The sequence below is a fragment of the Schistocerca piceifrons genome, chromosome 11 (assembly GCF_021461385.2).
Source record: "Schistocerca piceifrons isolate TAMUIC-IGC-003096 chromosome 11, iqSchPice1.1, whole genome shotgun sequence".
Lineage (NCBI taxonomy): Eukaryota > Metazoa > Arthropoda > Insecta > Orthoptera > Acrididae > Schistocerca > Schistocerca piceifrons.
Genome location: NC_060148.1, coordinates 81,454,768 through 81,475,565, shown reverse-complemented (window position 1 = coordinate 81,475,565; position 20,798 = coordinate 81,454,768). Strand labels below are relative to the sequence as shown.

The window sequence follows — 20,798 nt, the reverse complement described above, 5'->3', positions numbered from 1 at the left end:
CGGCTTGTCACTGATTGATAGAGTTGTGGGATGACCTCCTCAGGGATGTTGTTGTTGCTGTCTTCAGTCCTGAGACTGGTTTGATGCAGCTCTCCATGCTACTCTATCCTGTGCAAGCCTCTTCATTTCCCAGTACCTACTGCAACCTACATTCCTCTGAATCTCCTTAGTGTATTCATCCCTTGGTCTCCCTCTACGATTTGTATCCTCCACGCTGCCCTCCAATACCAAATTTGTGATCCCTTGATGCCTTAGAACATGTCCTACCAACTGATCCCTTCTTCTAGTCAAGTTGTGCCACAAACTCCTCTTCTCCCCAATCCTATTCAATACCACCTCATTAGTTATGTGATCTACCCATCTAATCTTCAGCATTCTTCTGTAGCACCACATTTCGAAAGCTCCTTTTCTCTTCTTGTCCAAACTACGTATTTATCGTCCATGTTTCACTTCCATACATGGCTACACTCCATACAAATACTTTCAGAAACGACTTCCTGACACTTAAATCTATACTCGATGTCAACAAATTTCTCTTCTTCAGAAACGCTTTCCTTGCCATTGGCAGTCTACATTTTATATCCTCTCTACTTCGACCATCATCAGTTATTTTGCTCCCCAAATAGCAAAACTCCTTTCCTATTTTAAATGTCTCATTTCCTAATCTAATTGCCTCAGCATCACCCGACTTAATTCGACTACATTCCATTATCCTCGTTTTGATTTTGTTGATGTTCATCTTATATCCTCCTTTCAAGACGCTGTCTATTCCGTTCAACTGCTCTTCCAAGTCCTTTGCTGACTGACAGAATTACAATGTCATCGGCGAACCTCAAATTTTTTATTTCTTCTCCATGGACTTTAATACCTACTCTGAATTTTTCATTTGTTTCCTTTACTGCTTGCTCAATATATAGATTGAATAACATCGGGGACAGGCTACAACCCTCTCTCACTCCCTTCCCAACCGCTGCTTCCCTTTCATTCCCCTCGACTCTTATAACTGCCATCTGGTTTCTGTACAAATTGTAAATAGCCTTTCGCTCCCTGTATTTTACCCCTGCCACCTTTAGAATTTGAAAGAGTATTCCAGTCAACATTATCGAAAGCTTTCTCTAAGTCCACAAATGCTATAAATGTAGGTTTGCCTTTCCTTAATCTATTTTCTAAGGTAAGTGGTAGGGTCAGTATTGCCTTACGTGTTCCAACATTTCTGCGGTCGGTTTCTACCAGTTTTTCCATTCGTCTGTAAAGAATTCGCGTTAGTATTTTCCAGTTGTGACTTATTAAACTGATAGTTCGGTAATTTTGACATCTGTCAATACCTGCTTTCTTTGGGATTGGGATTATTATATTCTTCTTGAAGTCTGAGGGTATTTCGCCTGTCTCGTACATCTTGTTCACCAGATGGTAGAGCTTTGTCATGACTGGCTCTCCCAAGGCCATCAGTAGTTCTAATGGAATGTTGTCTACTCCCGGGGCCTTGTTTCGACTCAGGTCTTTCAGTGCTCTGTCAAACTCTTCACACAGTATCATATCTCCCATTTCATCTTCATCTACCTCTTCTTCCATTTCCATAATATTGTCCTCAAGTACATCGCCCTTGTATAGACCCTCTATACACTCCTTCCACCTTTCTGCTTTCCCTTCTTTGCTTAGAACTGGGTTTCCGTCTGAGCTCTTGATATTCGTACAAGTGGCTCTCTTTTCTCCAAAGGTCTCTTTAATTTTCCTGTAGGCAGTATCTATCTTACCCCTAGTGAGATAAGCCTCTACATCCTTACGTTTGTCCTCTAGCCATCCCTGCTTAGCCATTTTGCACTTCCTGTCGATCTCATTTTTGAGACGTTTGTATTCCCTTTTGCCTGCTTCAATGTTTGCTTATAAGTTACTTATGACTAGCGCCTGAGTTGACGATGGATGGCAGTGACTGGTGCTCTCTGGTCAGGGCTGTCATCCCTTCCCAGAAAGTTGATGAGTTGGTGTGGTGATGCGTTAGATGATTCATAGAATTTTAATGATTTTTGGTTTATGAGATGAAGAATGAGGGCTGTCCTAGCACTGCTCTAATCTCCTCATTGCACGAGAACCACGGAGCAGCTGTAACGCTTCAGAAGGTTTTGTTTTGAATAATTTCCAACTGTTTGGTGTCTGCTGCCATGCTCCACGCTTCTGATCCGTATAGGATGGCTGGCAGGATGATGGTTTTCCAGATTTTGAGTTTGACAGGTACTGTAATTCCCCTGCTTTTTAGGAGTGGATATAACTAAAAGAGCCCGGCGGAGCCCTTATTTCTAGCCTCCCTGATGTGATGGGTGAATGTCAGATTGTTATCGAGTTATAGCCCTAGGTAGGTAACTACTTCTTTCCAGGGTAGTACCTGGTCGTTGTGTGTGATGTTCGCTATGGGGCGTTTGATTTTGTGACTGAATAGGATAGTCTGGCATTTGTCTGCATTTATCTTTATTTTCCACAGATTGCACCACTTTGTCACTTTGTCTAGGTGGCGTTGTAGGCTAGGTAGTTTATGTTCCTGCCACTGTGATACAGTACAGTGTCATCTGCATACAGGGCAATGTCACCGCCGGGCTCCTTCGGCATATCGTTGGTGTATAGGAGATATAGGAGGGGGCCAAGCACAGATCCCTGTGGGACACCCTCTTCTATTTGGTTTTAGGTCGCTGGTTGCGTTATCTACTGTAGACTATGTAACGTACCCTCTCTCTGTTATTGTTTTTTTGTTTTTGTTATTGTTTTTTGTTATTGTAGTTGTAGAGATATGAAATTATTGTAGCGGTTTGCTTAGTCAGCCGTACTTCGGAATTTTTTGACATTAAATGGAGCCAGAAGCTTGCGCAAGAAATACTTTGCGTGAAGTGCGATTTGTGGCATAAACAAAAATTAATAGCGGAGATGCAATCCACAGAACATTAACAGAAAAGCTTTAGAACAATGCGCACGACTGACTAGACACATTCAGAGGGTACGTACATTCGCGTACGAGTGGTTGCGATCTGATGACAAAGATCTGTCTTAATTTTTTTGTGTAAAATAATTACGTCGTAGCACACTCGGAGATTGCGAACGTACAATCAGGGTAGAGGCACGTACTTTCTACCATTCCCCGTGGCCTGGGTAAAAGAATTGCAATTATTTAAATTTAGGAATATATTTTTTCAATGAATGTCTCGGCAGAAACACATCGAAATTAATCTTAGCGGCCACCAAAGGAAAGTAGTGAGCACGATCACGTACCTCTATTGTTGAGCAGCGCCGCCGTAAAGATCGTCGCCTCCATCTAAAATTCGCCTTCTCGAATTAACAGAATAATTTACACTCCATTGGTATGGGATTTAGGCTTGATCTTCACAGAAATTATAAAACACATTTTTCATCATTTAACACCTCCATTTAACACACACATAGACATGAAACTATTTTTTTTTTTTGTCATCAGTCTACTGACTGGTTTGATGCGGCCCGCCACGAATTCCTTTCCTGTGCTAACCTCTTCATCTCAGAATAGCACTTGCAACCTACGTCCTCAATTATTTGCTTGACGTATTCCAATCTCTGTCTTCCTCTACAGTTTTTGCCCTCTACAGCTCCCTCTAGTACCATGGAAGTCATTCCCTCATGTCTTAGCAGATGTCCTATCATCCTGTCCCTTCTCCTTATCAGTGTTTTCCACATATTCCTTTCCTCTCCGATTCTGCGTAGAACATCCTCATTCCTTACCTTATCAGTCCACCTAATTTTCAACATTCGTCTATAGCACCACATCTCAAATGCTTCGATTCTCTTCTGTTCCGGTTTTCCCACAGTCCATGTTTCACTACCATACAATGCTGTACTCCAGACGTACATCCTCAGAAATTTCTTCCTCAAATAAAGGCCGGTATTTGATATTAGTAGACTTCTCTTGGCCAGAGTCCGCCCCGGTAGCTGAGTGGTCAGCGTGACAGACTGTCAATCCTAAGGGCCCGGGTTCGATTCCCGGCTGGGTCGGAGATTTACTCCGCTCAGGGACTGGGTGTTGTGTTGTCCTAATCATCATCATTTCATCCCCATCGACGCGCAGGTCGCCGAAGTGGCGTCAAATCGAAAGACCTGCACCAGGCGAACGGTCTACCCGGCGGGAGGCCCTAGCCACACGACATTTCCATTTTTTCTTGGCCAGAAATGCCTTTTTTGCCATAGCGAGTCTGCTTTTGATGTCCTCCTTGCTCCGTCCGTCATTGTTTATTTTACTGCCTAGGTAGCAGAATTCCTTAACTTCACTGACTTCGTGACCATCAGTCCTGATGTTAAGTTTCTGGCTGTTCTCATTTCTACTACTTCTCATTACCTTCGTCTTTCTCCGATTTACTCTCAAACCAGACTGTGTACTCATTAGACTGTTCATTCCGTTCAGCAGATCATTTAATTCTTCTTCACTTTCACTCTGGATAGCAATGTCATCAGCGAATCGTATCATTGATATCCTTTCACCTTGTATTTTAATTCCACTCCTGAACCTTTCTTTTATTTCCATCATTGCTTCCTCGATGTACACATTGAAGAGTAGGGGCGAAAGGCTACAGCCTTTTCTTACACCCTTCTTAATACGAGCACTTCGTTCTTGATCGTCCACTCTTATTATTCCCTCTTGGTTGTTGTACATATTGTATATGACCCGTCTCTCCCTATAGCTTACCCCTACTTTTTTTCAGAATCTCTAACAGCTTGCACCATTTTATATTGTCGAACGCTTTTTCCAGGTCGACAAATCCTATGAAAGTGTATTGATTTTTCTTTCGCCTTGCTTCCATTATTAGCCGTAACGTCAGAATTGCCTCTCTCGTCCCTTTACTTTTCCTAAAGCCAAACTGATCGTCACCTAGCGCATTCTCAATTTTCTTTTCCATTCTTCTGTATATTATTCTTGTAAGCAGTTTCGATGCATGAGCTAAAAAGCTGATTGTGCGATAATTCTCGCTCTTGTCAGCTCTTGCCGTCTTCGGAATTGTGTGGATGATGCTTTTCCGAAAGTCAGATGGTATATCGCCAGACTCATATATTCTACACACCAACGTGAACTATACCGTACGTCTTTATGCCAGCACATCAGGACAAAAAGGGGTAGTTAATACTAGAAGTAATAAAAGAATCTCGAAATTAGTCCTTTGTCTCTCAATGATAAAAAAGTTTTTCAGAGTACTCCTCTGGTATGACAGTCGAACAAATTTTCTTCTTGTATCTTTGAAATTAAATTACAACATTTTTTATTTCAAGAAGAATTTTCTTTCTACTAGGAACGAAAGTGGACTATTTTTAGCAGGTGAAGTGGGCAGTTCATCTTCGACAGTTTGTATAGCAGGCGGCCATACCAAACCCGGTCGAACGCTTTCTCAGTGTCCAGGAAAATGGCCGCTGTGCTATTACCCCGGCTCTTCTCTGTGCAGGTGTGCTCCACCAGACGAACGGTTTGTTGTGTTGTGCTATGTCCAGCAAGATATCCGAGTTGTTCAGGGATAGGTGGCTATAGGGTAGATAGTTTATGGCAGGGCTTCCCAACCTTTTCAGCTGGCGGACCCGTTCTTCAGTCGAAAATCCATGGCGGACCCCTAGTCACTCAAGAGCACAGTAACTTCAAATTTCACAGCGAAACCCATCGGAACTGAAAGCTTCTCAATGGAAGTGTCATGTTCCCAATGACCCCTCCTCCTCCATCCCCCCCCCCCCCCCCAAGTATCCAAGTATCAATAGTCTTTGCTTTAGAGATGGATGAAAACAACTTGAAATTAACGACCCTATTTGAATTCCCACTGTATCCAGACACTTGCTAGTGGCTTTACTCCCTTTGTTCAACACATTATAGCCTGATTAAAATTACTTGGTAATTGAAATTTCACATGCTGGAGCTGTTTTCCTCCAAGAGCAATCAACGTCACGTCCAAACTATTCGCTGTTGACAAGCTGCCGCTTATGGTCTGTTCACTTCCACTATTTGGCTACTGTTGTATAAGGAGCATGCATATTTCGTAACAGTCGTGTGTGTGTGTGTGTGTGTGTGGGTGGGTGGTTTTTCGTGAAATCCGAAGAAAAATGTGCAAATGTATGTAAAGTCTTCCTTTGGTCGTCCTCCCTCGTCATTCATCTCAACTGGAAACTTCGCTTGTTGTGAAGGCGATGGAGAAACTGCAGCCTTCTTCAATGATCCTGACTTCAGCCACCGATCCACGTTAGAAGTAATAAACTGGTCAAAAATCGACTTATGAAATAGGTTGTGCACTGACTAAGCAAGATTAACATTTAATGATGCCTGGGGCCGCATACGTGCCAGCGAGCGCTGTGATTGGTCGACAAAGCTCGCTCCGCGCATGCGTAAAAGGTTTCAGCGCATCTAGCGCCGTGAGCCGGCGCACAAACGACCCCCGTATTGTTGCGAAACAGTCGATCAGAGAAGCCGCATTCTCCTCGTTCTCACTTAGGAACCGAAAAGGCTGCTTGGGGATACGACCTGAAGTAAAAGTACACATGTTTTTCACACGACAAAAAAAAAAAAAACAGTGATGAATTAGATTTTCACATTTTTATTCAACAATTTTACTCATTATTTTACACGATTTGGTGAAAGGTGGCCGCGGACCCCCTAGAAAGAGATGGCGGACCCCTAAGGGGTCCGCGGACCACACGTTGGGAAGCCCTGTGTAATGTCTCTTGCAGCGGTCTCTACGCGATATTTTCAGAAATTTTATAAATTCTATAACTCAGTACATATCTCGAAATATCTCTTCTTATCTTACCGATTATCAATGAAAAGTAGTTTCAAGCCCAATTATTCCTTGGAGCGTCCATTTACTCCATGGAATAGCTTCTCTGCTATCTATGTTTTCTCTTATGAAAAGAAGAGGAACTTCTTGCCGATTAGTCGTGAAAGGAGGAGGATGTACATGTATGTATTGTTGAGCTAGTCGCCATCTTGATGAGATTCTGTATGAGAAGGAATTTAATACATGAACTAAATTAAAGTAAGTGTGTTCGCGTATTATTTAACTGATTATTATTGACAGTGTCTGCTTACTACGCTGTGTTGCACGGGATCAATGGGGAACATCTGATTTACACTGGACGAACCTGCCGTTTTGTATGCTCAAGATATCCAGTTTATTACTTCCAATAAATGGGCTAACACGGTCTTACCAGCAGATCTGCGGTCTTCCCCATGTGACCACCGAAAGTTAATAATTATTACAAATGTTTCCAGGAGAACGACTGACAATTTTCGTCGCACCGAGACTTCGAAATTGCTTCACTGCCTTATGGAATTTAAGTTAAGCTCAATTTAATCAGGATAGAACAGTATTGAAATGTGTGAATGTGATAAGCCTGCTTTGTGAATGAAAATTCCCTTAACATACGCACGTTTTTACTATCCTGATCAGTGAAGCTAAATAAGGCCGGTGTGAGAGAGGTTTTTAAATTTTACATTCCACACACAAAAAATATTAAACCTGGTTTATGGGAAAATAGCAATTAATGGAGGACGTAGGTTGCAAGTGCTGTTCCGACATGGAGGGCTTGCCATGGAAGACGGAATCGTGACCGGCCGCATCGAACAAAAAAAAAAAAAAAAAAAAAAATTATATATACACTCCTGGAAATGGAAAAAAGAACACATTGACACCGGTGTGTCAGACCCACCATACTTGCTCCGGACACTGCGAGAGGGCTGTACAAGCAATGATCACACGCACGGCACAGCGGACACACCAGGAACCGCGGTGTTGGCCATCGAATGGCGCTAGCTGCGCAGCATTTGTGCACCGCCGCCGTCAGTGTCAGCCAGTTTGCCGTGGCATACGGAGCTCCATCGCAGTCTTTAACACTGGTAGCATGCCGCGACAGCGTGGACGTGAACCATATGTGCAGTTGACGGACTTTGAGCGAGGGCGTATAGTGGGCATGCGGGAGGCCGGGTGGACGTACCGCCGAATTGCTCAACACGTGGGGCGTGAGGTCTCCACAGTACATCGATGTTGTCGCCAGTGGTCGGCGGAAGGTGCACGTGCCCGTCGACCTGGGACCGGACCGCAGCGACGCACGGATGCACGCCAAGACCGTAGGATCCTACGCAGTGCCGTAGGGGACCGCACCGCCACTTCCCAGCAAATTAGGGACACTGTTGCTCCTGGGGTATCGGCGAGGACCATTCGCAACCGTCTCCACGAAGCTGGGCTACGGTCCCGCACACCGTTAGGCCGTCTTCCGCTCACGCCCCAACATCGTGCTGTCCGCCTCCAGTGGTGTCGCGACAGGCGTGAATGGAGGGACGAATGGAGACGTGTCGTCTTCAGCGATGAGAGTCGCTTCTGCCTTGGTGCCAATGATGATCGTATGCGTGTTTGGCGCCGTGCAGGTGAGCGCCACAATCAGGACTGCATACGACCGAGGCACACAGGGCCAACACCCGGCATCATTGTGTGGGGAGCGATCTCCTACACTGGCCGTACACCACTGGTGATCGTCGAGGAGACACTGAATAGTGCACGGTACATCCAAACCGTCATCGAACCCATCGTTCTACAATTCCTAGACCGGCAAGGGAACTTGCTGTTCCAACAGGACAATGCACGTCCGCATGTATCCCGTGCCACCCAACGTGCTCTAGAAGGTGTAAGTCAACTACCCTGGCCAGCAAGATCTCCGGATCTGTCCCCCATTGAGCATGTTTGGGACTGGATGAAGCGTCGTCTCACGCGGTCTGCACGTCCAGCACGAACGCTGGTCCAACTGAGGCGCCAGGTGGAAATGGCATGGCAAGCCGTTCCATAGGACTACATCCAGCATCTCTACGATCGTCTCCATGGGAGAATAACAGCCTGCATTGCTGCGAAAGGTGGATATACACTGTACTAGTGCCGACATTGTGCTTGCTCTGTTGCCTGTGTCTATGTGCCTGTGGTTCTGTCAGTGTGATCATGTGATGTATCTGACCCCAGGAATGTGTCAATAAAGTTTCCCCTTCCTGGGACAATGAATTCACGGTGTTCTTATTTCAATTTCCAGGAGTGTATATATATATATATATATATATATATATATATATATATATCTCCGGGCGAGGTTCGAAGTCGCGACCTCCGAGCTTCACGTGGCCACGCTGCTACCCTCCTTGCGGACGCGGGCCTGGACCTTCACGACACGACCAGGAGGGGAAATCTACCTCGGCTCCAGCCTCGTCTTTTTCTCGGAACGTACGCATTGAGTGACCCTGGACGGTAAGCGGGCGTAATGGGCAGTTAATGGCTGCGTACGTGACGCGACGTCGTGTGGAGTGGTGCGCTTAGCGGAAGCCAGCAGCCAATGGGGCGCCGACACGGCTGCCCGGAGACCCTCCAACTGGCGGAATCTCCCCAGCCGGATCTTTTTTAGCGGGGACTCGGGTGGCTACGGGAAACGCTAACGATATGGGGAGGTCGGGCAGGCCAGTCGGGTCCACATCCATAGTTCAGAAGCGCGTGGCGAAGCATACTTCTGGTACCACTAACTGGTGCCCTTTCCCCTGTTCCACTCGCGAATGGCGCATGGCGAAAACGACTTTTTCATCGGGGGTCACTTAGCGAGATGTTAAGTGAAAGGAAGTAACGTGTCGTCCGACTCTTCTCGAAATTTTAACACTAAACCTTTCTGTGATTCACAACACCTTGTTGTTGCTGTTGTGGTCTTCAGTCCTGAGACTGGTTTGATGCAGCTCTCCATGCTACTCTAGCCTGTGCAAGATTCTTCATCTCCCAGTACTTACTGCAACCTACATCCTTCTGAAACAGCTTAGTGTATTCATCTCTTGGTCTGCCTCTACGATTTTTACCCTTCACGCTGCCCTCCAATGCTAATTTGGTGAACCCTTGATGTCTCAGAACATGTCCTACCAAACGATCCCTTCTTCTACTCAACTTGTGCCACAAACTCCTCCCCAATCCTATTCAATACCTCCTCATTAGTTATGTGATCTATCCATCTAATCTTCTGCATTCTTCTGTAGCACCACATTCTCTTCTTGTCTGACCTATTTATCGTCCATGTTTCACTTCCATAGATGGCTACGGAAGTGAAACATGGACGATAAATAGTTTGGACAAGAAGAGAATAGAAGCTTTTGAAATGGGGTGCTACAGAAGAATGCTGAAGATTAGATGGGTAGATCACATAACTAATGAGGAGGTATTGAACAGAATTGGGGAGAAGAGGAATTTGTGGCACAACTTGACGAGAAGAAGGGATCGGTTGGTAGGACATATTCTGAGGCATAAAGGGATCACAAATTTAGCATTGGAGGGCAGCGTGGTGGGTGAAAACCGTAAAGGGAGCCCAAGAGATGAATATACTAAGCAGATTCAGAAGCAAGTAGGTTGCAGTAGGTACTGGGAGATGAAGAAACTTGCACAGGATAGGGTAGCATGGAGAGCTGCATCAAACCAGTCTCAGGACTGAAGACCACAACAACAACAACAACAACATGGCTACACTCCATACAAATACTTTTAGAAGACTTCCTGACACTTAAATCTATACTCGATGTTAACAAATTTCTCTTCTTCACAAACGATTTTCTTGCAATTGCCAGTCTACATTTTATATCCTCTCTGCTTCGACCATCATCAGTTATTTTGCACACTAAATAGCGAAACTCATCTACTACTTTAAGTGTCTCATTTCGTAATCCAATTCCCTAAATCAATTAGACTACATTCCATTATCCTCGTTTTGCTGTTATTGATGTTCATCTTATATCGCCGGCCGGAGTGGCCGTGCGGTTCTAGGCGCTTCAGTCTGGAACCGCGTGACCGCTACGGTCGCAGGTTCGAATCCTGCCTCGGGCATGGATGTGTGTGATGTCCTTAGGTTAGTTAGGTTTAAGTAGTTCTAAGTTCTAGGGGACTGATGACCATAGATGTTAAGTCTCATAGTGCTCAGAGCCATTTTTTAAGTATTAAATAAAACAAATATTTTGGTATCACAAAGTGATTTATTGCGATTCTTTGTAAGGTATTACAAGACACAAATATTGAATGGAATATAACTAAGAACAATATAACTTTGGTAATGAGATGTCGGCTGAATTTGCGTACGGGAGTGGTATCAACTATCACGTTATAGAACCCTACGCACTCTGTGATTGAGAATATGCCTTTAACGCGTCACCCCTGACTATTATGCACAATACCGATCGGGAAGGAGATCTCTTGATACATACCACAAACGCAAGTTGTCACAGTTTGTGGCGACAAGGCGACCCCGTAAGCTGGAAGGGGTCACATTAATTAGACTACGGCACGGGTGTTGTGAAAACTTCACCACCCGCAAAACTGGCCGAGGGACATCTCGGAGCACTGGGATGATGTTGCAGCTGCTCTCACAACCAGCGCGCTGTGAGTTACGGTAGCTCAAAAAATATACAGTTTCTGATTTTAATGTTTCACGTTTCGTGTCAACACTATGACGTAATATTAGGGTTCAAATGGCTCTAAGCATTATGGGACTTTAACATCTGAGGTCATCAGTCCCCTAGAACTTAGAACTACTTAAACCTAACTAACCTAAGGACATCACACACATCCATGCCCGAGGCAGGATTCGAACCTGCGACCGTAGCGGCCGCGCGGTTCCAGACTCTAGCGCCTTTAACCGCTTGGTCACCACGGCCGGCTAAACAAGGAAGAATCAGACGGTAATGGCGTCAGTCCGTAGATTAAGGTAGAGGCTGGCATGTAAAAATAGAAATTATTGAGATATCTTAGCACGTATTTTTTTAAATTTCAAAACGATACTTACTTAAAAAAATACCTCGTATCAATTTGAGGTAAGGGAACCTGGCATGGAAACGACTGACCAGGAAAGTACTTGGGCTCGAACAAAAATGGTTCAAATGGCTCTGAGCACTATGGGACTCAACTGCTGAGGTCATTAGTCCCCTAGAACTTAGAACTAGTTAAACCTAACTAACCTAAGGACATCACAAACATCCATGCCCGAGGCAGGATTCGAACCTGCGACCGTAGCGGTCTTGCGGTTCCAGACTGCAGCGCCTTTAACCGCACGGCCACTGCGACCGGCTGGGCTCGAACAAACACAAACACACCAAAATCGTGTGAGAAATAATGTAAAGGTCTCTTATTGCACTAGTGATACCCCAGCATCTGCAAAACTCTGCAGTCGTCCGTCAGAGGCGTCTGCCGCACTGCACACTGACCTGCCGGTACGCCAGTCGGGACCAGTAGGGACGGTGCAGTGTGCCTCTCAAGTTGCGTTTTGTCACATTGTCTGTGTATTGAAGCGTGAGATGGCTCGGCGATTGGTAATCAATCCTGGTAATGTATTGCGATTGGTTGAGATGAAGTTACGAAGAACCCTTCTTCGTGAAGGTGGTATTGGTGTAGAAGACGAATCATTCTCATGTTTTCTGGTATCTATTATAGTGCAGAAATATGAGCATAAGTCAGAAACAGATACTGCTGTAACACTAACACATAATGATGATGACAGGGATGATAATGACGAACAACTCATTGCAGACGGTAGTGCTACGGCAAGTGCGGGAAGAGGCGATGGAAGCAGTGACTGTGAATACCGACCGTCTCCGAGTGATATCTAGAGCATGGCCGCAGAGTTTTGCAGGAAAACGACACCCACCAGCACATTCAGAGGTACATAATGGTCCCGTAACCAAACGTTATGTAAGGTGTATGCTTCGCCGGTGATGGGCGAGGCATGACAGAATCTCTGACCAGAGAGTAGTTTATTGTTAGTTGTTGCTTGTCGCGAGTCTGCGCGAGTCGGCAGTAGTAGTCAGTCGGATACGGTAGTAGGGAGTCGGCATGCGTCGGCTGTGTGCTCTGGTCGCGACTCTGGTCAGGACTCTGGAGGATGAGTATTGTTGTAGAAGGTAAAGAAGCAGCCTTGCGCATATTTAATAATGTATGTTAATTGTAATTTAATTTGTTCAAAAAAATGACCCAATAATAATTTTTCTGTAAAGTAACTCTTTTAAAGAAAAGTATTAATTTCAATTTAAAGAATTTTTCCAGTCTTTTGAAGAAAAGGCATTCATTTCAATTTAAAGAATATTTCCTATGCATTCCTTCCAAGAATAAAAAAAGAAAATACATATATACGCCAGCATTGCACGAAGCTGTGTCGATAGATAAGAGCAGATATAGTTGTAGTTTTTCTGAGGTAAGAGTTTTTGCTTTTTTATTCAGAATACAGGGCCAAAGGTAGGCGCTGCTGTCCTTATAAAATTTATCAGGTTTAATTATTTCTGTTAGGAGGTTACATTTCGTTCATGGTTCATTATTTAATTAATATTAAGTGGGTTTACGGTCAAGTTTCATTCCTTAATTTTTGTGGGGAGGATACGCATGGCTCCATTTCAAATTTTCATTTAATTAAAATTTACGTGCGGGGAGGTTACAGTTCATACAGATCTGTTTGTTCGAGCCCTAGTACTTTCCTGGTGAGTCGAAAGTTATAAGCGAAAATAGTCCTGGTAACTGCAACAGCGGAATGCATTTAGCGGCACTGTTGTTACTCAGATTGTGCACAGACAGCTTCAAGAGATGCTAGTATGGGGGAGGGGGAAAAAAAAACAAGAAAAACAATTCCCAGTAAACAAGAGCTCGAAAGCTGTGAGGGCTAGTCCGTCTTCGCTACTGCGAAACACATATAAGAGATCTGTTCAAAAGCCGGCCGGAGTGGCCGAGCGGTTCTAGGCGCTACAGTCTGGAACCGCGCGACCGCTACGGTCGCAGGTTCGAATCCTGCCTCGGGCATGGATGAGTATGATGTCCTTAGGTTAGTTAGGTTTAAGTAATTCTAAGTTCTAGGGCACTGATGACCTCACAAGTTGTCCCATAGTGCTCAGAGCCATTTGATCTGTTCAAAAAATTCCGGAACTTTGTCCAGAAAATTTTTCTGCACTTATCTTTCACTTACTGGTCTCCTTCGAAATACTCTCCTCCGCAATTCATACTCCGCTTCCGATGCCGTTTCGATTTGCGGAAGCACTTTCGGTACGCCTCGTGCGGGATCGCGTGAAGCGCAGTCTGAGAATTTTCTTTTATCTAATCTATCGTTGCAAATCTTTGTCCTTTCAACGGGATTTTCAACTTTGGAAATAAAAAAAAAAAAAAAAGTCCGCGGGGGCCAGGTCTGGGGAGTACAGAGGATGAGGCAGCACAAAAAAATGGCTCTGAGCACTATGGGACTCAACTGCTGAGGTCATAAGTCCCCTAGAACTTAGAACTAGTTAAACCTAACTAACCTATGGACATCAAACACCTCCATGCCCTAGGCAAGGATTCGAATCTGCGACCTTAGCGGTTCCAGGCTGTAGCGCCTAGAACCGCTCGGCCACGAGGCAGCACAGTGATTCGGTATTTTGTGCAGCAATCACGCACCAGTAGGGACGAATGTGCGTTAGCGTAATGCGAGAGCCACGAATTCTCTCTCCACATTTCAGGCCGTTTCCTTCTCACATTTTCTCGCAGGCGTCGCAATACGCTCCCATAGTACCATCGTTTAACACTTTGTCCCTGTGGTACGATGTCATGATGAACTGATCCTTCAAAGTCAATGAAAACTATCAGCATTGCTGTGACATTTAAACTGGCGTCACGAGCTGTTTTTTTTTTTTTTTTTAATCGCGAAGAACTTTTCCCGATTCATTGTGAAGATTGAACCTCGGTCTCAACATCATAACCGTAAACCCACGTCTCATCACCAGCTACGACTCTCTTAAGGAATATCTCGTTCTCATTCGCTTGATCCAAAAACTATTCACTGATTGGGACCCGAATGTGTTTCTCGTCTTGCCTCGTGAGCCGTCGGACGAACTTTGCGGCAAGACGATGCATTCCAAGACGCTGTGTCAGGATTTCATGACACGATCCAACTGAAATGTTACATACTTCCGCAATTTCTCGGACAGTCCGGCACAATTTCGCTGACGATCCTGACATGAGCGTCGTCGGCAGACTTGAACGAGGATCATCTCCAACTTCCGTCTGACCATTTTTAGACCGTATGAACCATTCGCAATACCGATTACTGCTTCTGATTTTGATGCAATAAGGCCTATAAGTCGCCCTAAGTGACGTAAACGTATATATACAAAGATGGTATCTGTTCTTTCGGACATGTCGGAAAGAACAAATACCATCTTAATATACAGGGTGTTACAAAAAAGGTACGGCCAAACTTTCAGGAAACATTCCTCACACACAAAGAAAGAAAATATGTTATGTGCACATGTGTCCGGAAACGCTCAATTTCCATGTTAGAGCTCATTTTAGTTTCGTCAGTATGTACTGTACTTCCTCGATTCACCGCCAGTTGGCCCAATTGAAGGAAGGTAATGTTGACTTCGGTGCTTGTATTGACATGCGACTCATTCCTCTACAGTACTAGCATCGAGCACATCAGTACGTAGCATCAACAGGTTAGTGTTCATCACGAACGTTGTTTTGCTGTCAGTGCAATGTTTACAAATGCGGAGTTGGCAGATGCCAATTTGATGTATGGGTTAGCACGGGGCAATAGCCGTGGCGCGATACGTTTGTTGTTGTTGTTGTGGTCTTCAGTCCTGAGACTGGTTTGATGCAGCTCTCCATGCTACTCTATCCTGTGCAAGCCTCTTCATCTCCCAGTACCTACTGCAACCTACATCCTTCTGAATCTGCTTAGTGTATTCACCTCTTGGTCTCCCCCTACGATTTTTACCCTCCACGCTGCCTTCCAATACTAGATTCGAGATCCCTTGATGCTTCAGAACATGTCCTACCAACCGATCCCGTCTTCTGGTCAAGTTGTGCCACAAACTTCTCTTCTCCCCAATCCTATTCAATACTTCCTCATTAGTTATGTGATCTACCCATCTAATCTTCAGCATTCTTCTGTAGCACCACATTTCGAAAGCTTCTATTCTCTTCTTGTCCAAACTATTTATCGCCCGCCCACGTTTCGCTTCCATACATGGCTACACTCCATACAAATACTTTCAGAAACGACTTCCTGACACTTAAATCTATACTCGATGTTAACAAATTTCTCTTCTTCAGAAACGCTTTCCTTGCCATTGCCAGTCTACATTTTATATCCTCTCTACTTCGACCATCATCAGTTATTTTGCTCCCCAAATAGCAAAACTCCTTTACTACTTTAAGTGTCTCATTTCCTAATCTAATTCCCTCAGCATCACCCAACTTAATTCGACTACATTCCATTATCCTCGTTTTGCTTTTGTTGATGTTCATCTTATATCCTCCTTTGAAGACACTGTCCATTCCATTCAACTGCTCTTCCAAGTCCTTTGCTGTCTCTGACATAATTACAATGTCATCGGCGAACCTCAAAGTTTTTATTTTTCTCCATGGATTCTAATACCTACTCCGAATTTTTCTTTTGTTTTTTCGATACGTTTGTATCGAGACAGATTTCCGAAACGAAGGTGTCCCGACAGGAAGACGTTCGAAGCAATTGATCGGCGTATTAGGGAGCACGGAACATTCCAGCCTATGACTAGCGACTGGGGAAGACCTAGAACGACGAGGACATCTGCAATGGACGAGGCAATTCTTTGTGCAGTTGACGATAACCCTAATGTCAGCGTCAGAGAAGTTGCTGCTGTACAAGGTAACGTTGACCACGTCACTGTATGGAGAGTGCTACGGGAGAACCAGTTGTTTCCGTACCGTGTACAGCGTGTGCAGGCACTATCAGCAGCTGATTGGCCTCCACGGGTACACTTCTGCGAATGGTTCATCCGACAATGTGTCAATCCTCATTTCAGTGCAAATGTTCTCTTTATGTATGAGGTTTCATTCCAACGTGATACAACATACTGATGAAACTAAAATGCGCTCTAACATGGAAAGTAAGCGTTTCCGGACACATGTCCACATAACATCTTTTCTTTATTTGTGTGTGAGGAATGTTTCCTGAAAGTTTGGCCGTACCTTTTTGTAACACCCTGTATAGTTGAGGCTCATCGGCCACTGGACCATCTTCTTCTTCTGTGCGAATGCACAAACAGTGCCCGAACTCTTACGGGAATCGGAAATAAGCCGCGAGTAATGAGTATAATGGGTGGGTGCACTACGAATGTAGTGCGTGGACATAAAAGGTGAGAATATGGGTTTCGCGGGAGGCGTGCCACAGATAAATCCCTGCAGTCGCGCTATCCTCTGTGTCCTCGGTGGCTCAGACGGATAGAGCGTCTGCCATCTAAGCAGGAGATCCCGGGTTCGAGTCCCGGTCGGGGCACACATTTTCATCTGTCCCCGTTGACGTATGTCAACGCCTGTAAACAGCTAAGGGTGTTCATTTAATTGTAATTACGTAAATTTACCAGTGAAAACCCCACATTCGAGATTAACATGTTCAAAGGCACAGACACGACGAATTTACAGTTTTACTGTTGGTGTACTAGGACCTTGCCTAGTACAGCGGTGCGGGTCTCCAGCATCGTCCCCTACGCTCCTCGGAGTATGGGGCATCATCATCATCATCATAGGTAACTACACATACGCATTAAAACTTTACTTCACAGTGCTGTGGCCACCAGACGGAGGACAGGGATAACGTAATATGAGGGAATATTAATTTGGCAAAGACATGGATAGAGATTGACTCTCGTCTATTCGTTTCACGGGCAACCAACGAAGTTCATGTCGAAGTGAATCCACAAAAGCAGTATGAATTAAGCATTTGCAACAAAACCACATAGCCCTCCTAGCATAGTTCCTTAGTAATACACAACTGGCCATTAAAATTGCTACACCAAGAAGAAATGCAGCTGATAAGCGGATATTCATTGAACAAATATACTACACTAGAACTGACATATGATTACATTTTCACGCAATTTGGGTGCATAGATCCTGAGAAATCTGTATTTGACCATGGATGTTAAGTCCCATAGTGCTCAGAGCCAAATATCCAGAACAACGACCTCTGGCCGTAATAACGGCCTCGATGCTCCTGGGCATTGAGTCAGACAGAGCTCGGATGGCGTGTACAGGTACAGCTGCACTTGTAGCTTCAACACGATACCACAGTTCATCAAGAGTAGTGACTGGCGTGTTGTGACGAGCCAGTTGCTCGGCCACCATTGACCAGACGTTTTCAGTTGGTGAGAGATCTGGAGAATGTGCTGGCCAGGGCAGCAGTCGAACATTTTCTGTATCCAGGAAGGCCCGTACAGGACCTGCAACATGCGATCATGCATTATCCTGCTGAAATGTAGGGTTTCGCAGGGATCGAATGAAGGGTAGAGCCATGGCCCGTAACACATCTGAAATGTAACGTCCACTGTTCAAAGTGCCGTTAATGCGAACAAGAGGTGACCGAGACGTGTAACCAATGGCACCCCGTACCATCACGCCAGGTGATACGCCAGTATGGCGATGACAAAATACAGGGTGATTCAAAAAGAATACCACAAATTTAAAAATGTGTATTTAATGAAAGAAACATAATACAACCTTCTGTTATACATCATTACAAAGAGTATTTAAAAAGGTTTTTTTTTCAGTCAAAAACAAGTTCAGAGATGTTCAATATGGCCCCTTCCAGACACACGAGCAATATTAACCCGATACTCCAACTCGTTCCACACTCTCTGTAGCATATCAGGCGTAACAGTTTGGATAGCTGCTGTTATTTCTCGTTTCAAATCATCAATGGTGGCTGGGAGAGGTGGCCGAAACACCGTATCCTTAACATACCCCCATAAGAAAAAATCGCAGGGGGTAAGATCAGGGCTTCTTGGAGGCCAGTGATGAAGTGCTCTGTCACGGGCTGCCTGGCGGATGATCCATCGCCTCGGGTAGTTGACGTTCAGGTAGTTACGGACAGATAAGTGCCAATGTGGTGACGCTCCATCCTGCTGAAATATGAATTGTTGTGCTTCTTGTTCGAGTTGAGGGAACAGCCAATTCTCTAACATCTCCAGATACTGTAGTCCAGTTACAGTAGCACCTTCGAAGAAAAGGGGACCAAAAACTTTATTGGCCTAGTCAACAGCGCCTCATGCGAACAAATGTACAACTATATGAAACTTTATAGCTCCCTTAATTCTCCGACAGATAGTGCTTAGCTCTGCCTTTTGTCTTTGCAGAGTTTTAAATTCCTAAAGTTGTGGTATTCTTTTTGAATCACCCTGTACATGCTTCCAATGTGCGTTCACCGTGATGTCGCCAAACACGGATGCGACCACCGTGATGCTGTAAACAGAACCTGGATTCGTCCGAAAAAATGTCGTTTTGCCATTCGTGCACCCAGGTTCGTCGTGTACACCATCGCAGGCGCTCCTGTCTGTGATGCAGCGTCAAGCGTAACCGCAGCCACGGTCTCCGAGCTGATAGTCCGTGCTGCTGCAAACGTCCTCGAACTATTCGTGCAGTTGGTTGTCGTCTCGCAAACGTCCCCATCTGTTGACTCAGGGATCGAGACGTGGCTGCACGATCCGTTACAGCCGTCCGGATAGGATGCCTGTCATCTCGACTGCTAGTGATACGAGGCCGTTGGGATCCAGCACAGCGTTCCGTATTACCCTCCCGAACCCACCGATTCCATATTCTGCTAACAGTCATCGGATCTCGACCAACGCGGGCAGCGATGTCGCGATACGATAAACCGCAATCCCGATAGGCTACAATCCGACCTTTATCAAAGTCGGAAACGTGATGGTACGCATTTCTCCTCCCTACAGGAGACATCACAACAACGTTTCACCAGGCAACGCCGGTCAACTGCTGTTTGTGTATGAGAAATCGGTTGGAAACTTACCTCGTGTCAGCACGTTGTAGGTGTGGCCACCGGCGCCAACCTCGTGTGAATGCTCTGAAAAGCTGATCATTTGCACATCACAGCATCTTCTTCCTGTTGCTTAAATTTCGCGTCTGTAGCACGTCATCTTCGTGGTGTAGCAATTTTAATGGACAGTAGCGTAATTTCTCGTACTTGGGGAAAGACTTTTTGCTCACCCCGTATTGCGGTCTTCGGCTAACAGCGACGGCCGATGGACGAGGATGGGGGGAGAGATAGAAGAAGAAAGTCGACTCTTTTAAATCGTCTGAAAGCCCGCCCGGTGTCTTTTGATATGAATTTTTAACGGCGGCGCTTTAGGAGATGACGTGAGCCCCTTTCCTTTACTGCCCCCTCTTGACCCCTGTGAAGCCCGACGCGGAAGAAAGAAGCAACGGGCAAGGCGGGGTAGGCGCTCTTTGTGCGGGAGCGCGCCGCCTGCTCTGAAGGGTGACGTCATTAGCGGCGAATGAGGGACAGCTATTGAGCGGGTCACGGCGCCCGTGGCCTCGTGACGTCACGGCACTGCTTTCACCGGGAGGTGAGCTAGCCTAGCCGGGCGCTCCTAGGCCGCGGTTTCTGCGTAGAAAGCGTCGCGTGCTCTTCCTCCTGGTATCAAGGGAGAGCATCGCCGACGCTAACGCAGTCGGAGAGAGGATTCCTTAGTACCCCCAAAAAAATTTAAAACAGGTCAGAACTGCACATTTTGAGATGAGGTGCAATAGGCAATTGAAGCGGTGTGAAACAAATGTTGTATTCACACTTTTAAAATGCTCAGAAAAGCGTTAAAATAACGTTTGAAGAAGTCTAAATTTCAAAAATACCCCCCTGAACAGTCACAGTACATTTTTTATAAATGAATGGGGAGAGAGAGAAAGAGAGCAGGTGGAAGAGATGATGAGAAACAGAAATGCAGTGAAAGAGAGACAGAAAAAGAAAGAGACAGAGAT

At 45.2% G+C, this 20,798-nt stretch overlaps 1 non-coding gene across 1 annotated transcript; it reads left to right on the top strand.

Annotated features, from left to right (window-relative positions):
* Positions 1–17,230: 17,230 nt before the first annotated feature.
* Positions 17,231–17,304, top strand: Trnar-ucu. The gene has a single exon. It is a non-coding gene; the product is annotated as a tRNA-Arg (tRNA).
* Positions 17,305–20,798: the final 3,494 nt, after the last annotated feature.